We start from the raw sequence: 19655 nt of genomic DNA on the forward strand, positions 1-19655 counted from the left end.
TAGGTATTATTTTTATTATTCCTACTTTACAGATAAGGCAACTGAAACTTAAAGGAATTATATAAAAGGTCACACTCAAATAAGTGATAGAGCTGGGATTTGAGCCCAGAGACACCTGATGTCAAAGCCCAGGCTTCGAAACACTGTGCTCTTATTGTGCCCTGAAATGAGCTTATCTTGACAAATTCTCTTAAAATTGTTCTTACTTGTGTATCTTATGTGTGTGATAACTGTCCATTTTGCACATGACAAGTTAGTGTTCCTTAGCCTGGTATGAAAGACCCTTCAGTATCTTCTCTCAATTGGTCCCTTTAAAATTTAGTTTATTTATGTCTTTATTTTTATTTAATTTTTAAATACTTGCAGTTTTATTGTACTTTATATTTCTAATTTATTTCTAATTTTCTCTAGATGTTTTTCCATCCTCCTCTTCCTCAATACACACACACACACACACACACACACACACACACACATACACGAACACCTACAGTATTTTCAGCTTGAAACAAATTCTTCCTGCATTTTTCCCATATTTGTACAGACCTCTTCAAATATAAATACATATGAATAGGGCTTTTGTTTGTCTGTAGCACTGGAAATATTACATGCATGTATCAGGGTTCTCCAGAAAAACAGAACCAATAGACTGTACATAGATATATAGAGAGAGAACATGATTTATTTTAAGAAATTGACTGGCATGACTATGGGGGCTGACAAATCCAAACTGTGCAGAGTAGGATGGCAGGCTGGAGGCCAAGGGAAAAGCTGAAGTCATGAATCTGAAGGCAGTCTGGAGGTAGAATTCCTTCTGTTTCTGGGGAATCTCAGCTTTTTTCCCTTAAGAACGTAAACTGATTGGATGAGGCCCACCCACATTATGAAGAATAATTTGCTTTATTAAAAATCTACTTATTTAAAAGTGAATCACATCTAAAAATACTTTCACAGCAACATTGAGACTGATGTTTGAACAAATATCTGGAAACCACAGGCTAGCAAAGTTGACCCGTAAAATTAACCACCACAGTGTATTTCTTTATAACTTGCTTTTTTCTCACCAGCAAGGTAGCATTGACATCCCTTGATATCAATAACTACAATATTCACCTTTCCATCAGCCGTACGTGAGAGAACTTTTTCCTTTGTCCTGGTAAGCACAGGGCATTAGAATTATTCGTAATTAATGCCGATCAAATGAATGAAACATGGCATCTCAGTATACATTTAATATTAATTTCCCAGACTATTTGTGGGAAGTAGAGCATCTTTTTATTTATTGATCATTTAGCCTCTCTTCTGTGAATTGTGTTTTGAGAATTAAATCATATTCCTTGCCCATTTTTCCATTTATTTCTATTGTTTTTTCTTATCAATTTATGTATTCTAGAATTTAATTCTCAATATTTCATGTGGTTTGCAAATTTTTTTCCTGTTTGTCATTTGTCTTTTGACATTATTTGCGAAATCATTTAACATTCTAAATGTTTTCCTTAAACTTCCTTTTATAATCCAAACTGCCTTTTGTTTTTATAGCTTTAGAGGTTCTTAAGTTCTTTTGCTTAAAACTCTGTTTTGTTTTTTAATTTTTAACATTTAAATCGTAATTTAGCTAGAATTTATTTTTGTATTCTATATAGGATGAAGTCCAATTTCCTTCCCTTGAGATGGCTTGTCAATGGTGACAGTACAATTTTTTAAGGTTATTAAATTTTAATTAGATAAATTTCAACAATGGGAGAAGGGACTAAATAAGCCATCCTTTCTCCTATAAATTAAAATATCATTTTTGTCACATGTCAGTTTTTCATAGATACTCATGTCTTTGTTTGGATTCTCTATTGATTTGTTTGCTCCTGCGCTGGTCTGATTAAGGAAATTTTATAATAAAGTTTTATAACTGGCAAAGCAAATCAACAACCTCCTCGGCTTCAAACATACACACGCTGTATTCTTTTTTCTCATAATTTTATATTCTTGGAGATTCATTCTTCCATACAAACATCAAATTATTTTACACACTTCCAAAAATAAAATAAAGTAAGCTCTACTGTAGCAAAACAAAAACACAACTCTACAGGATTCTACTGGTGGCTGCATTGTATGATATGTGATGTTGGGGAGAGATATTGCTGTGCTTGCGATGTTAAAACTTCTCATTTCAATGAAAGTTGCTTATCTGTTGAACTGGTACCATCATAGTCGCTTCAGGTTGACCAAGTCTCAGGGAGAACTCCTCTGTTAGGTCTAGATGATTCTACTCTACTGATTCAAAAGCATTCTAATAAAAGTGGGTGAAAATTTAGTAAAATAAAATTTTATATTTTATCAAATTTCTCTGTTTTCTAAAGACATGATGTTTCCTGTTAGCACACCCACACTTTATTATATGAAAGAGCAAGAAATCCCCTCCCTTATGGCAGCCAAGGTGGTCAAGAGATGTGCTTAATCTTGCTGATTTCTGGAGGGTGGCTACACCCTTTCCCAGGCTTATCTCCCCGTCTGGGAAAGGACCCATCCCACCATGCACCCTACCCCTGCTTGGGAGGAGAAGTGCCATCAGAGCTCCTCTGATGCCTCTCTCTCTTGCCCGCTTATTCACCTGCTACTCTCCCAGCTTGACAGCACTGTTTTCAGACCTTTGCATTCTGTAGACCCAGAAGCCCTCATGCCATGGCAGAGACAACACAAGTTGGCCTGACATTATAGAGCTCTTCTGTTTGGTGCGATCTCAGGACACATTTCTACATGGTTCTTCATTTCCTGATGGTTCGGCCGTGTTTGTTTTTGTGTTGCTTTTTACCCCTTCTCAACCCATAAAGTAACTCCTGAACACATGGTTTTCTTTGCTGCCGGGAAAGCAGCCCAGATGTACGGTTGCTCAGTTAAGCCAGGCCTGGCATGAAGGATTCAAAGGCAGACTAGCAAATAGGCTGAGCAGAGCCGGGGCAAAGATTGTCCTGACCCAAGGGCACAGTGACACTCAATTCACTGCTTGCATTGTGCCTGGGGCTGTGAGAAAGACAGGCAAAGAGATTTGCCAGAATCTGTCCTTGTCTGTAGAGCTTTTTGTGTGGAGATGTTTTTTTTTCGTCCATCTGTTACCAAATCATGACTCTCCTGGCAGTCAGCCTGGGTCAAGATACAGTGGTTAGCTCCTTGTTTTTTCTGAAGGATGACATTTTCCAACATCTGCAGCCTGCATATCGAGCAAATAAATGGCTGTCAGTTCACTCAGGGAGAAGATTCTTCATTTGTCCTGTGACCCACCTCTAGGACACATGGCAGGGCCTGAGAGCCGTCTATCCTTCTTGTTAGCAGAGCCTCCTGGCTCTCAGGCCTGCTGTGTTCTCAGGATGTTTGCAAAATCCCTTTATTGGATATAGTAGCTAATAAAATGTTATCACTTGATATCACAAGTTGAGGCTATACTTTCCGTGCATATTTTTGAATATTTGGAAAAGTATCTTGTCTTTGGAAAAACTAGAATGTCTTTTATAAAAATAGGCCTGTTCTGATGTCAATTTTCTGCCTGAATAAAAGTGAATGAATATTAAACATTGCTGCAGGCAGTCTTGTCATTGGAATTAAAGATTCTCTGCTATAATAAATAATTTTGTAAAAACACAAATTTTGTCTAAGCAATGCTAAGCACGATTTTTTTTTAAATAAATGTGTTTTCGGTCCAGGGTACACACAGTTGTGGTGCAACATGTGATCATGAAATGTAGTTTTTTTGCATAAGTAGCATATATTTTGAAGTAACAGTGTTGCTATCTACCTGTTAAAAAGTGGTCTAGCAGCTGTATGGAAGATAGATGACTCTTCCCAGTGGGAAGATGGTGTACATCTTGGAGGAAGAGCGAGCCACATCCAGCACTACTAGATTGTTATTCACTTGAATAACATATTAGGTCTCTGCTGAAATAAATGTGATGTGTTCTGTAAAAGGAACACTGGATTCAAATCAACAGACTCGTTTCAAGAGGGTGGCAATGCTGCTGCTTGCTAGCTGTGTGACCTCGTATAATTTATTTATGCTGTCTGAGCATCTCTTTTATTGACTACAAGTGGAAAGGATCAGACCAGATGGGACTTCTAAACCGCATCATTTATACATGGGCATGTCTCAATCGGTCGTGAGATAGGTAATTTATTGCTACTAGAAATAAAGTCCTGACGTTTGCAAACAACTTATGGTTGTAACGCAGATAAGTTTAGCCCCATGATGTCACTCTCACCATCTCACCTTCTGAAGTGGTTTCTTGAGCGGGAGAGAAGAAAGAGTGTGCGTTATGGTTGCCACACGGGTAAGACAAGTACCATGGCTGCCAAGAATTCACATGATCGATTTCGTTATTTGTGAGCCTATCAAATGCTTTCATGGACACTATTCCCAGTAAGTTCCTGGGTATTTGTCTTTCTTCTAAACAAATATTTTTAGTCAATATTTAGTCAATATCTTGTTGACATCTGAGTGCACCCTGAGAAAGGAATTCTCCCTTAAATACTGCCAGCATATGTAAACTGTAATAAATAATTTTGTAAAAACACAAATGTTGTTGTAGCAATGCTAAGCCCAGTTTTTCATAAATGTGTTTTTGGTTCAGGGTACATACATTCACAGGGTAATACATGAACATGAAATGTAGCTTTTTGCATAAGTAGAGTATATTTTAAAGTAACAGTGTAGCTATCTACCCGTTAAAGAGTAGGTAAAATCCAGCTGGGCTGGATTGTCCCTAGCATTCCTTCTGATTAACCACTCTCTATGCAGTAACATGTGAGGATTCTCACACATCCAGAGTGAAGCCACTGAGGGAATAGATGCTGACTACATCCAGAGGTAGAAATGTATCTGGAAGCAGACACATCTCTGCTTTTCCTGCGCACTGCTTGGCCATAAAGACTGTGATTTCCTGGGATTTGAAGTACTTTGAGTTTCAAATTCCATATTTTCATATTCTAGATCTTCTTAGCCTCTGGGCATCTTAACAAAGGCCATATTGAGTCAAGCCATAATCAGTCCCCACCCTCTACTTTTACCAAACAAACACACTTCAAAAAGCACCGGGAAATTGATAAGGCAGCAATAAGGAATGGTGACATCAGCCAGGGTCGTGGGGACTTAGCGCATCTCTGGCCAGGGCTCACTTAGCTTATTTACTGTTTATTCTGTGCTAGGCAGGGAGGTAAGTTTTATATACATTAAATCATCTAATTCTCATAACAATGCGGTGAGGTAGGTAATATTAATATCTGCATTTCATAAATGGGAATCCTGAATCACAGATAAATCAAGGAACTTTCCCAACTGGTAGCAATAGGCGGAGATTCATCCTTAGGGGGTCTGGCTACAAAATCAAGGCTCTCCACCAGTCTTCCCTGTCATGTCATCAGCACCCTAGGTCAATTGAGTTTATGCCTGTTACCTTTATATGACTATCCTCTGAAGTAGTTCCTATTATCTCTATGGTATATTTCAGGAAGCCAAGGATAAGTGAAATTAAATATGTGAAATATGTGACTAAGGTCACATGGCTACAAATATTAATAGGCAGTGAAAGAGCTGGAATTCGAAACTAGGTTGTTTTTGTTGTTTTTTTTTTTCTTTTTCTTTTTCTTTTCTTTTTTTCCCACAAAGCTGTGTACTTTCCTCTGTCCTTTCTCATATTGTTTTCTGTATCTTAGAGGAAACTCATGGGAATGAATGTGAAACACTCCCAGCATTGTTTTTCTGGAAAGATTATTTGTCTTAACTGGTTGGAGTTTTCATCTATAGTGCGGCATCCTTTTCTAGTCACTTGATTACTGTCATTGTAGTTTTGCCAAGCTCTAGGCTTTGAATATTTGCTGAAGAGTCATTTGCTGTACAGCTTGGGATTTACATTGCAAATAAAAGAGATGGAGAGCCTCTAGTTTCCTCTACCCCATTTTTAGGTACTGACCACCAACCGGTAGTCTGCAGACAAACCGCATGTGCAGTTTGGGGTCTTGCTTTTCTAAGGCAGCTCCATTAAACTGCGGCATCCTTTCTGGCCCCCACATATGACCCACCACAAGAGGGAAGTGCGGTCCTCATTCTTGATTTTTGTTCATGTTCTTTGATGGAACTGGGATCTTGCTCTTCATCTTTGACCACTACAGAGCCATCAGCACAGTCCAGCTCCCCTCCTCTGAATGCCGACTCTGTCACTTCTCCTAAATCATTGGCTAGGATTGACCCAAACATCTCCCCCTTCTACCCCTGTCACCCCCAAAATTGATCAATTACAATCCACCATGACTTTCTAAGTATGGGGGTTTGAACAAAACATTGATTCCCACTCCTTCAGTACTGACGTCTTTTCAAGAATCTAACCCTAACCTCAGATTGTTACAGATTCAAGAACTGCTATGAAAACTCAGTGGCAATCAAAAACCATTTGTTCATAGCCTCAAGAGTAATAATAACAGCATTACCAATGTGTTATTTCAGATTTCCCATTAAAAACAACATGTATTGAGGGTCACCCACATGCCAGGACCAGGGATTGATGATAATGAGTCCTGAATCATGTATCCAAGCACTTGCAAATTCCTTTCTGCCAGCAGAGGCCCATTCTTCTGCACTTTTATTCAGCTTTTCTGAGATCAAGTGACCTCTGTGTTTATGAATCTTTGTATGATGCATTTGTCCATTTGGGGAAAAAACACTCAGCTCCCCACATTTGATTCAGAAGAGGTATTGCAAATATTTATGGTCAGAAATTGTTAGAGCAGCAGAGTGAGACAAGGGGGTCTGGGAAAGGTAAGACAAGTATAGAAAAGTGAACATCATCACCTTGGCAAAGGCAAAGGTGTCATGGGAAGAGATGAAAGGAAGAAAGCTCTTGTAGAATGAACCTGGGTAAGACCAATAGATTTTAAAAGACTTAGGAGAATAGAATGTGAAAGAAGTTTAACCATTACTGCTGAGTGTCATTCTCAACTTTTAGGAGAACAAGTTCACTCACAGCTTCTAGAAAGCAAAAACAAAACAAAACACAACCGAGGGGCTAACCATGCTGTGTTTGCATCTTGGGGACCCCTGCCTCTGCCTGCTGCAAGACTGCATCACACAAGCCTTGCCAAGACTGCAGACAGCTTCATTAACCACCACAAATGTATCTCCACTAGCTGGCGTTCACATTAAGGAAAACAATTAGCAAGTTACTTAATTGTGTTTTTTTCCTTCTGCGTCTTTATTTGCAAAGCTGCTTTGCCTTGATCGGTAACCTAAGCACTTGTATGAGCTCTCCGAGCTTATTTCTAGGGTTTGGAATGCAAGGTTTGTGAAAATATAACATTTTGGAAAAGCAAGCTAATTAAAGTGAGGGTTTGATTTCTAACGAGAGTAACTCAGTGAACAGTTTCTATACATTTATATACACTTAATTTTTAGAATAGGAATGGAAACAGTTTCAATTGTTTTTCCCAGAGTTTTTCCTTTATTGACATTCAGTATTCACCATGGGAAGCATGTAACACTGGCAGCTCACCCATTTAGAGGTCAGGTTTCCCGTATTTTCTGAATGAAACAAGCCCAGAATAAGCAAACAGCCTGAAATGAAAGAAATGACAAAAGTCTGTTAAAAGGCCCATGCATTTCATTCAATTAGAAATATAGAATCTCTCACTGGCCAGAAGTTATGTAAAAAGCATGAACCAAGTTAGAAGCAGGATATTCCGATACCAGAAATAGCAATCAAATCAACACAGTGTAAGGATAATAATCTGGGAATCATTAAACCTAGGGATAAATAACCTTCCGTACCTTAATATTTTTTCAGAGCATCATAACTCTTAAATAAGCACATTGCTATTCATTCTCTTAATCCTATGTTCTCAAGAACAAAATCAAATTATGTTTGGTATATCCTTTAAAAAGGATATTATCATTAATATTCTTTACCGATAATTTAATTAGAATATTTTTCTGAAAGATGACTCTTAAAGAAATGTGATTTATCTTAAGAATGAATTTATGTGGACTACCTCTTCCATGAAGATGCTAGATGAAGCATTACTGTGTGCCATTGAACATACTGCATCCTGCCTTACTCATAAGTTAGGTAGTTTACTTACAATTTTAAGATGGATAAATAAGTTATCATTAGGTGAATGGATGTAAGCAGTGTTTGAGTTTACCAGGGCCAAGACAAGACATCATCAGCTCTTCTGTTACTGATTTCATCCTCCACAATTTTGGTTGAAGGAGAAACAAGGAGAGGCCCACTGCTGTTGTCTTTCTGACCCTACAAATTGTCTATCTCTCTCCGCCCCCCACCCCCAGAAATGAAGAAAGTACTCTTCACTTTAAGTAAGTGCAGAGTACAAAATTTCAATGTTTCACCATTGTAAGTCTGGAAAATATCAGTACACATGTAGCACGACAGCAAGGCATTGAGATTTATGGACCAGCAAAGCCCAATTCAGATGGATTCTGCCTTGTGGCATCAGTGAAATGAAGTGGCATGTGTCGTGAACTGAGCATTTAGTCTATGCCAAGCACATGATAAGAATGTATCTAACGTATCCTTTGCTTACATAGGAAGCAAATGTATCTAATGTTTCCTTTGCTTACATAGAAAGAATATATGCAATATTTTATGATATCATTTCTATAGTTCACCCAAACCTGGATTCTGTTTGATATTAGCCAAGTCACGTTTTGTTTTTATCCTGACTTTCACCCCTCATGGTTAGCTATCACACCTCCAGCCCACAGCTCCTACTAATCTGCTGTGAGTCACCACGGATTTGTCTAATAATCCCTCCGTGAATGGTGGTATGGTGTTCACCTCTTGAATACCATATGTTTTATATTTTCTGAGCAAAGCTGTCACTTTATTTCATTTCTTTTCTAAATTATTTTCCTCTCTTTCAGATGTCATGGGATAACTCTTTACTATGTAGTTTGTTCACAAGGTCAAGTGACCAGAATGCTGGCTCTGCCACTAGCTAGTGCTGAGACCTTATTGACTTAACATCTCTAGGCGTCAGTTTCTCACTGCTATAGCAAATTATAGCCCCTAAACTCTCAAATTTAACTTCTACCTATAATATGATTATAGCATTGTTCTAGATTAAGGAGATTTTGTAATTCACTTCACACCCTTCATGATTCCATAATCTTTGCTCACATGTCCTTAATCTAGAACAATGCTATAATCATATATATAATCATCTGGAGATCTTTTCTGAACCACCTGATGCTGGGACCCTACCCCAGACCAGTTAATCTAGGAGTGAAGTCCAAATATCATATTTTTGAAAATTCTCCAGTTGATTCTAATGTTCAGCCAGAATTAAGAACAACTAATCTTCACTAAAGCATCCTGATTTTATCTTTGGCATCTCTACCAGTCACTATTACAAACAATCAGACAGAAAGGGTATTTGTCTGATCTGTGTTGCTATAAAGGAATACCTGAGGCTGAGTAGTTTATAAGGAAAAGAGGTTTATTTTGGTCACAGTTTATCAGGCTGTGCAACCATGATGCCAGTATCTGCTCAGCTTCTGGTGAGGTCACAGGAAACTTCCAATCATGATGGAAGGCAAAGGAGGAACTGCCATATCACATGGCAAGAGCAGTAGCAAGAGAAAGATGAAAAATGTGCCACACTCTTTTTAAAGAAGCAGATCTCATGTGAACTCAGAGCAAGAACTCACTCATTACTGCAAGGAGGGCACCAAGCCATTTATGGGAATGAGCTTCCATGACCCAAATACCTCCCACCAGGCTCAAGTTTCAACACTGGAGATCACATTTTAACATGAGATTTGGAGGGGAAAAATATTTAAACCATATCAGAAGGAAAGAGGAAGCTGTTCTAAGATCCCTCTTTATAGAAACAGGGGAGCAAGGGACCAGGAGTCTGATAGGAGGCAGGTAACTAATAACAGAAAAGATAATGCATTGGGAAAATATAATTTTATAGGTACAGAATATAACCCTTGACAAGCTTGGCTGGTTGGGTTCCAGGATACCCAAGAAAAGAGTGGTTGGCTTCTATTTTTAACCACTATTTCAACTTGTTCTCAAAAGTTTTCCCCATGAAAATGCACCTCCAGTTTTATATGATACAGTAGTGGATATAAAGCATGCTTTATGAGGCTTTATAAGGATCTAGAACTAGAAATACCATTTGACCCAGCAATCCCATTACTGGGCATATACCAAAATGATTATAAATCATTCTACTATAAAGACACATGCACACGTACGTTTATTGTGGCACTATTCACAATAGCAAAGACTTGGAACTAACCCAAATGTCAATCAGTGATAGACTGGATTAAAAAAATGTGGCATATATACACCATGGAATACTATGTAGCCATAAAAAAGATGAGTTCATGTCCTCTTCAGGGACATGGATGAAGCTGGAAACCATCATTCTAAGCAAACTATCACAAGGACAGAAAACCAAACACTGCATGTCCTCACTCATAGGTAGGAGTTGAGCAGTGAGAACACATGGACACAGGGAGGGGAACATCACACACTAGGGCCTGTCAGGGAGTGGGGGACTGTGTGAGGGATAGCATTAGGAGAAATACTAATGTAAATGATGAGTTGATGGGTGCAGCAAACCAACATGGCATATGTATAACTATGTAACAAACTTGCACGTTGCGCACATGTACTCCAGAACTTAAAATATAATTTAAAAGAAAATTTGGGACATATACACCATGGAATACCATGCAACCATAAAAAGAGCAAAATCAAGTTCTTTGCAGCAACATGAATGCAGCTGGAGGCCATTATTCTGAGTGAATTAACACAGAAACAGAAATCCAAATGCTGCAAGTTCTCACCTGTAAGTGGGAGCTCCACATTGGGTACTCATGGACATAAAGAGTACTGTTCCCAGTAGACTCTGTAGACTTCATAAGGAGGGTGGAAGGGATGGGAAAAGGGCTGAAAATCTTTCTGCTGGGTATTCGGTTCACTCTCTGGGTGATGGGATCATTTATACGCCACACCTCAGCATCAAGTAATATACCCACGTAACAAAGCAGCACATGTACCCACTGAATTGAAAATAAAAATTGGAAAACAAAAAATAAAAAAAAGAAAATGCACCTCCAGTTTTCCATGGTACAGTAGTGGATATAAAGCATGATTTATGATTATGCTTCAGGGTCAATTTTGCTGGGATGGCGCTCTTCCACAAACATGGGGCATACACACATCTGTTACGATTCTAGCCCAGTGTCCCACGTTGCTTGCCTTTCTTTCTCATAAATTCTTCTTCCTTGAAAAGCCATCTTGCAGCAGGTGAATTGGAATCTATAATTCACTGCTTTTTTTTTTTTTTCTTGACCGTGAAAGTTTTACATTTCTTCCAGTAGAAAAGAAATGGTTAGATTTAAAGCCATATATGCTTAGGGCTGAGACTGTCAAGAAATTGTACAACTATATTTGATGGCAACAATAAGGGGTGAGTTATGAAAGTTAGGTTTAGGGTGAAAGGCATCGTAGTGTAGCAGAGAGGACATTGACTTATGTGTCCCTCAAACTGGAAGTTAGACTTACTCTGCCAGGAAGTGGCTTGATGCCGCCAACTTCTTTTTAACCTTTGAAAGTTCTCCGTTCTAAAAACTGTGGTATTAGTGTGGCAGGATTATCTCTGGGGTCCCTTTCAGCACATAGGTTCTGTGGTTTCAAACTCATGTGTCACCAGCTGCGTTTTCTTTGGCTAACGAATGGATTGCTTGTCCAGTTGTTCTTTTTAAGTGATACTGAGGTTTCTAAGACTTTAATGAGATGTACTCACCTGTCAGGCCAAGAGCCCATTGGCTGTCTTCTCACAGGCATTAGACCGAAGGACCTTAGAAGCACAGCAATGGAATAAAATCCTGTTTGTCCATTTTATTTCATACAGGGTTTCATATCTGCAGGAAAAATTTGATTTTTTTATTTGTCCTAATATGTTAAAGTCCATTTATTATTTTTAACCTTTCTAGGACTGTTTCCTTGGGCCCTCAGTCTAATGCTGTCCACCACCCATGAGCAAAACTCTTTCTACGGCAAGAAACATCGAATATCTGTAGTGGGTGAGTGAGACAACTTTACAATCGGCATGTTTGTATTAACAGTATTTCTGCCTTTGTTAATATATTTTTGCCTTAAGTAATTCCAGTTTCCCTAGGAGAATATTTATAGGTTTCCATGGGTCATATAAATTTTGCCTGTCAGATATGCACAACATGTGTCTTTAAAAATCAGGAAGCCAGTTCTTTTTGATAGCTTCTGAATAAATGTTCACTCTCAAAAGCTTTAACATTAGCTACCAATTGACACTTGAATATAAAATAGGCTTTTAAAATCTCTCTTCTTAGTTGGCTAGCATCTGTTTTGTCATATACCAAATAAACACAGGTACATAAAAGATTCATATTGTGATGCCAATGTTCGTGACGGAGGGTTTCGTGGACACAGCAAAAATGTTAATTTGCACCACATCCAGGCATTGGTTTTCCATTCTTTCTTGTCAAGCTCCCACAGAGGAACCACAGAAGCAGGATTGCCCGGGGCGCACAGTTCAGCTGAACTGACAGCCAGTACGTAGAAGTTACCAGGTAACACAGATGCATATTGTCACAATAAAGAGGCACAAATGCCCTCTGCTTTTTTTTCCTGGCAGGGAGGCTTTAAAACAAGAAGACCAACTTATGAGACAGTTTGGCTCTGAGCAGTGCGAGACATTGAGTCAGATCATGGCAAGAAAAAATCCAGACATGGTTTATATTGAAATAACATGCTTCTCACATAGAGCACATTCTTTGGGGAGGCATACTTATGCACCAGAATGGATTTTTTAAAAAATTTGTGCTGTCAAGCCAGCGGACAGTATCAAAAAGTGGCATTCTGACAGCAATTTGGGTCAGCTGTTCTGTCTTGCTTAAAATGATCATATTATTTCCTCTTGATGCATTTAAATGATTTGTTTCCAGAAGGATTTATTTGCTAGGATATAGAAGATTCAACCATTCATTCAGTAAATATTTACTGAACATCTACACTGCTCACATTTGAGGTTCTATTTTAGATGGGAAGCCCTCTTGAGCCTGTATTTTAAGAGAGAAGCAGAATAAATACAGAAATAAGAGAAAGATGTAGTATGTCAGATTGTGATAAATGCATTGGAATAAAATAAAGCCAGGCATGAGGATAAGGCATGCAGTGATGAGAGGGTGCTATTTTAAATAGCGTAGTCAGAGAAAGCCTCGCTGAGTGGATAATATATGGGTGATGAATTGAAGAAGTAAGGAGCAGGAGGTGCATCTGTCTAGAGAAAAGTGGTGGGGTTTGGAGTAGGATGGCCTTAGCAGAGGTGTTGAGCAGTGACAGGTTCTCAAACTATTTTTGAGGTAGAAATGACAGAATTGTCTTCCAGACTAGATTTGGGGTATGAGAGAAAAATGATCAGGTTGACTTCAACGTTTTTGGCTCGAGCAACTGAAGGGTGGAGTTGTCATTTATTGGCATGGAGGAGACTGCAAAAATAAGTTTAGAACATGTAGAATTGGGATATGTGTTTTAGGATTGTGAAGTTTGAAGTATTTATTGGACATCCACATGTAGAAATCAAGTGGGCAGTTGGATATGCAAGTCTGGGCAAGATCTGTGGTGAAGACATACATTTGAGGCTATCAGTTCTTAGATGGTGTTCAAAGCTACAAGGCTGGATGAGATCATTTAAGGTAGTGATTCTCAACTGAGACCCACCTTCACCCATATAAATTCTTCTGTAATTGGTCTGTGATGGATCTCAGACTTTGGCATTTTTAAAACTTCCCAGATGATTCTTATCTCTGTTTTAACCTGTAACGTAGGTTAAGCACCTCTGACTTAGAGATTGAGTGTTGCTAGAGATGAGAAATACTCTTAAGATAGAGTTTAAGGCATCCTAGCATTTGAAGGTTAAGGATATAAGGAAGAATCAGAAAAGAGAATGAGCTACTGTGAGACAGGAGGAGAATAAGCAGAGTGAGGGATTCTGAAAGCCAAGTGTAGCATATTAAAGAAGAAGGGGTGATTAAATTTATCAAACGTTGCAGACACGTCAAACCAATGAAGACTGAGAATTGACCATTGGATTTACAAGTTGGGCCTTTGGTGGCTTTGACAAAAGCTGTATCAGTAGTCCAACGGGGTGATGACTTGGCTGGAGTGGATTCAAGAGAGAATGGGAGAAGACAGAATGGAACTAGTCCTTCTAAAACCATTCTTTCTATGAATTTCTGTATAAAAGAGAGTAGAGGATCAGGGAGTTAGCTGAAATAGGAGGTGGGGGAAGGAAAGTTTTATTTTTTTCAGATGGAAAAAATAGTTTCATATTCATATGCTCTTGGATATGATCCAATAATAGAGGAAAATCATAATATAGGAGAAGGAAGGAAGAATTGATGGAACAGTCCCCTTAGGCGAGGAAGAAAGGGATGTGTGTGCAGTGGATGCTTTAATTTGGGTGACAGCATGGCCAGTTGCTCCACATAACAGGAAGGAAGGTTTGAGTACATGGGCCATTTCTAGGTAGGCAAACGCTTCTGGTGGTGGGTGCTGGAGGACATTCTCTTCAGACTGCTTCTGTTTTCTCAGGGAAATAAGAAGCAGGGACTTTAGTTGAGAGATGGCATGGGAAGGAGAGGTTAGAGGCCTGAGAAGTGAGCAGAGTATGACATACACATAAGGAAAAATGCATGAGTTTATTGCAGCACTATTCACAATAGCCAAGATTTGGAAGCAACCTATGTGTCCATCAACAGGCAAATGGATAAAGAAAATGTGGTACATATACACAGTGAAGTATAATTTAGTCATAAAAAGAATGAGATGCTGTCATTGGCAACAACGTGGATGGAACTGGAGGTCTTTGTGTTAAGTGAAATGAGCCAGGCACAGAAAGACAAACATCACCTGTTCTCACTTATCTGTGGGAGCTAAAAATTAAAACAATTGAACCCATGGAGATAGAGTAGAAGGATGGTTACCAGAGGCTGGGAAGGTTAGTTAGGAGAGGAAGGGAAGGGGGGCGTGGCTAATGGGTACAAAAATATATTTAGAAAGAATGAGTAAGACCTAGTATTTGCTAGCATAACAGGGTGACTATAGTAAAAAATAATTTAATTGTTCATTGAAAAATAACTAAAAGAGTATAACTGGATTGTTGGAAATGCAAAGGATAAATGCTCAAGGGGATGGCACTCTATTTACCCTGATGTGATTATTATGCATGGCATGCTTGTATCAAAATAGCTCTTGTAATCCATAAATATATGCTCTTACCATGCACCAACGAAATTAAAAATTAAAACAAGAAAACAACAACCACAACAACAAAAATGAATGAGTAAATGGATGGGGAAACAGAATTGATGGACAGTTCAAGGTCACAGGTTTAGTTTGAGACCAGCAGCCATATGTGTGCTTTTCGGCCACATTCGGCTGCTTGCCTGGTGCAGAGAACTCGGAGAGTCGGACTTAACCATGGTGGAGTTCTCAACAGGTGAATACAATGTAGGAAAAGCGAGTCGCAGAGTTGAGGCTATATGCAATGGTGTGATTATAATGATGAACCCTGTGATGTATACTAGCCTGGGGGAAAGTGAGGATATCAGAGGAGTGGAACACTGGAGGTCTGGACTGGATCAAAAAAAAAATTGCTGAAGCCACGGTTCTAGTAGTTCACTATGGTGTGAAAAAAGTGTCCGTTTTGATGAAAGGTAAACACATTTGTTACTGAAGCCACTTTTACTTTGAATCTGCTTAATTAAGTTTTTAACCATTGAAATTAGTTAAGTTATGCACAAAGAGCCATAGCTTTGAACATTAATATGCATTCTTTCACTTACAATTATGAAATGAATATATTAATGGATAATCTAAAAACAACTAGTGGTTGCTAGAGTACATCTCAGTCGTCTGTCTCTTGTAAATTAATAAATTATCAATGACAGAATTAAGCAATCCTGAGCACTTTTTAAATATTTATGCTTCTTTGCAACCTCAGTAGTTTGGGGAAATGATGACAAGCAGCAAAATGTATGTCTCCACCTATTTTGTAAATCACTTTAGTTTTGCTAAATTGCTGAAAAGGGATTCGCTGTAATCAACAAACACTTTTCAAAAACCTAACTGATAAAATTGCATTATATAAGACTAATGCCAGAGCTATGAAATGCTTGACTTTGATAAGATTTTGTCCGTTACATTCAGAATTGCTATAGGTGAGTGGGGGATTATCTACTTTGTAACCTAATCAAATCGTTTGACCCTTTGAATGAAGAGGGCAGCTTGGATGTGTTGCTCCATGCCTACCTCCTGATTGGATGAGGAGTAGCAACTTCCTGTAGCATTAGAACCTGGCATGGTAGGTCCAAGTGCAGCTGCCCCGTCCCCCATACACCCTTAAGACCAGGTCACTTCCCATCAACTCCATCTTGCCTGGTCCTGGCTTATGTTCTGATATCTGATGCCAGAGTCCACCTAGCCATCAAAATCACATCACAGGTGTGAGGACATCATGAACTTGTGCTGCTTACCTCTTTCATTATGGTAAAAATATGGTTCACAATTCTGCAAAATAGAGTGTCTCTTTCTTGTCTTAAAGGAGTCATAGCTATTGACATCATCAAAGTTAAAGTTTTGAATACATTCAAAAAACCATAAAAACACATACAAACCTATCACAATTTTGAGGTTTTATTTCTATAAAATAATCTATACCAAATAACTATCACATTCATATTCTCATATATACCTCACTGCACAGATGTGGGTGGCAATGTCACAAACCTGAGTCAGTGTACAGCAGACATTGCCATTGTGTGAAGACACCCTCAGTATCGAAGTGTGGCAGTTTAGATGATCAATGTTAATCAATAGTTGCATGAAAACAAGACATCACCACGTAGAAGGGAGTGCATAGATGCTTTCTAAAGCAGATCCCATCAACAAGAGAGGGGAAAGAGTCGAAGGGGAACTAGACAGAGAGGCTGATATGTGTACAGAATGGTGGTTGGGAAACGCGGTTTTACACTCCCTCATGTTTGAATTACGTTTGTTTTATTTTGTTTGAAGTAGCACCTGGGAATAATCTGTATCCATTGTATTGATTTATTTGTATCTATTGATTGATGGATTGATTTGCAATTAGGAAGCAAATCACCACAATGCTTAAAAAGAAAGAAAACCTGAACTTCAATCTATGTTCATCACTCAAGGTAGCGAATGGTCCATCTTCTGGGAGTTACTCTCAGCAATGTTTCTCATGCTAAATATTAAGTACAGGAATGTCTCCTGCTTTAGCTAGGGTTCGAGTGTGTTTATAATCCCTGCTTTTTGTGAGGTGTCATGGAGATTGAAAATATTTACGTGATTCCTCATGAAAATGGGTTAAAAATGGAAACTGTGGCTAATGCTACAATTAAATTAATTAGAAAATAGTTCATAAAAACTTGGGGACAGATGAGGGGACCGAGCAACTATTCATTGTGGTGGGAGAGTTTACATCTTTAGGATGGATTTCACTAGAGGGATAAGTTATATCTCTCTTAAGTGATAGCTATTTTAGCTTCATGCACCATTTGTTAAAAACAATACAAAGGATCAAAGGTAGGGATAGATATATTCCTTAAGTTGTTATGGTCATTTCAAGAGTCAGCCAAATGCTTTACTATGCTTTACTGAAATTGCATCTTTGAACCAAGTGAAATTGTGATAATACACTGGCCTGAAACTTAAGAATTGTGTTCTAGATCTAATGTCCTAACTCACTCTTTACCTAGGGGAAATAACATAAAGGAAAGGCATGAGACTAGATAATCTCTCAGATTCTAGCTTTCAACATTTAAATGTGTAGAATAAAAGGTGGGATGCAAGTGAGCTATTTTTTGCCTCTTGCTTTAAAAAAAGAAATGTAAAAAAATCTTCACACCTCAGAGTTGGTTGCTGTGGACAAAAGAAAATGTCAGTACACGTTTTTTAAAAGCAGACTACTTTTTAAAGCAGCTTTAGGTTCACAGCAAAACTGAGTAGAAGGTACAGAGCCTTCACATATACCCCTGTCCTGACACCTGCATAGCCTCTCCCATTAGCAACGTTCTCCACCAAAGCGACACCTTGATTAAAATCAACGAACCTACATTGACACATCATTCTCACCCAGAGTTTATCTTAGGCTTCAACCTCGGTTGTTGTACATTCTGTTGATTGGAATAAATGTATAATGACATGTAGCCACTATTATAGCATCATACAGAATAGCCTCACGGCTGTAAAAATCCTTTTTGCTTCATCTATTCCTCCATCTCTCCCCACTAACTCCTGACAACAACTGATCTTTTTACTGTCTCCATAGTTCTGCCTTTCCCAGAATGTCATATAGTTGGAGTCGTACTGTATAACTCTGGTTGCCTTCTTTCACTTAGCGATGCACATTTAAGTTTCCTCCGTGTATTTTCATGATGTGCTAACTTACTTATTTTGAGTACCGGGTAATATCCTATTGTCTGGATGTACCATACTTGATCCGTTCGCCTACTGAAAGACATCTTGGTTGTTTCCGAGTTTTGGCAATTATAAAGAAAGCTATTATACCCATCTGTGTACAGGTTTTTGTGTGGCCATTAAGTTTTCAACTCCTTTGGGTAAATGCCAAGGAATGTAATCGCGGGATTGTATAGCAAGGGTATGTTTAGTTCGGTAAGAAACCACCCAACTCTCTTCCAAAGTGGCTGATCCATTTTGCATTCCCCCCCAGCAATGAATGAGAGTTCCTATGACTCCACATCCCCACCAGCATTTGTTGTTGTTGTTGATTTGGATTTTGGCCATACTAATAGGAATATGGTGACATCCCATTGTTGTTTTAATTTGCATTTCCCTGATGACAAATGATGTGGGTGGCAACTTTTCTTACCCATTCTTGATTACTCTAAAGCTTGAAAATATGTTGCGGATGTCCAGAGAAATCTAACCACTGAAAATGCCATCAACAGGCAAGGGAAGTATACTGTCAGTCTAACGACTGCTGACATGTCCCTTCTCAGAGCAGCAATCAGGCAAGTCAGAGCCTTATTTCATGTCATCTTCATCTCTTAAGCTAATTTAGCCTGTAATGCACTATGGGTTCAATATTCTCAGGAGTGAAATTATTTTCCAAGGTAGGGAGGCCTCTCTCTCGGCCAGACCATTATCCAGGGAAGAATGAAATTCAGGCACTATAATATGTAATCTCTTGCTTTTCCAGTTGCCTCTCTAATTATCCTACCATGAGCACTGACACGTGGTCAAATTAGAGGAATTATTCCTGCAGATTTGCCCTTCACTGCAGGCTTCAGGTTTGTCTCCAGCAACTTGCTTACTAGTTTCCTTTTCTTGGGAACAGTAGAGGGTCACATACCTGCTAATTCCCAGTTGCCAATAATCAGTGGTCTCTACAGTTACTCATTAACTCCAGCACACCATTCTCAACTCACTAGAAGTTTAACTTAAATATAATTGTTTGGGGTGGATCTGCTACCTTTCCTCTTCTCCCATTTCTCCAGTCTTGCCACACTCTTCTCTCACGATAGTTTAAATTGCTATTTTGGGAGGGAACTATTTCTGGTTCCA

The 19655-nt window shown here is 38.7% G+C and overlaps 1 protein-coding gene across 2 annotated transcripts in view; it reads left to right on the top strand.

The window, feature by feature from the left end:
* The window catches only part of KIAA1217, an 839292-nt gene that overhangs the window by 163621 nt on the left and 656016 nt on the right, over window positions 1-19655 (top strand). For both annotated transcript variants that reach the window (XM_077945978.1, XM_077945980.1), the window contains exon 2: window positions 12002-12091. The gene's annotated coding sequence lies outside the window, so the exon portion shown is untranslated. The remainder of the gene's footprint in view (window positions 1-12001; window positions 12092-19655) is intronic.

Source organism: Macaca mulatta, chromosome 9 (assembly GCF_049350105.2).
Source record: "Macaca mulatta isolate MMU2019108-1 chromosome 9, T2T-MMU8v2.0, whole genome shotgun sequence".
Lineage (NCBI taxonomy): Eukaryota > Metazoa > Chordata > Mammalia > Primates > Cercopithecidae > Macaca > Macaca mulatta.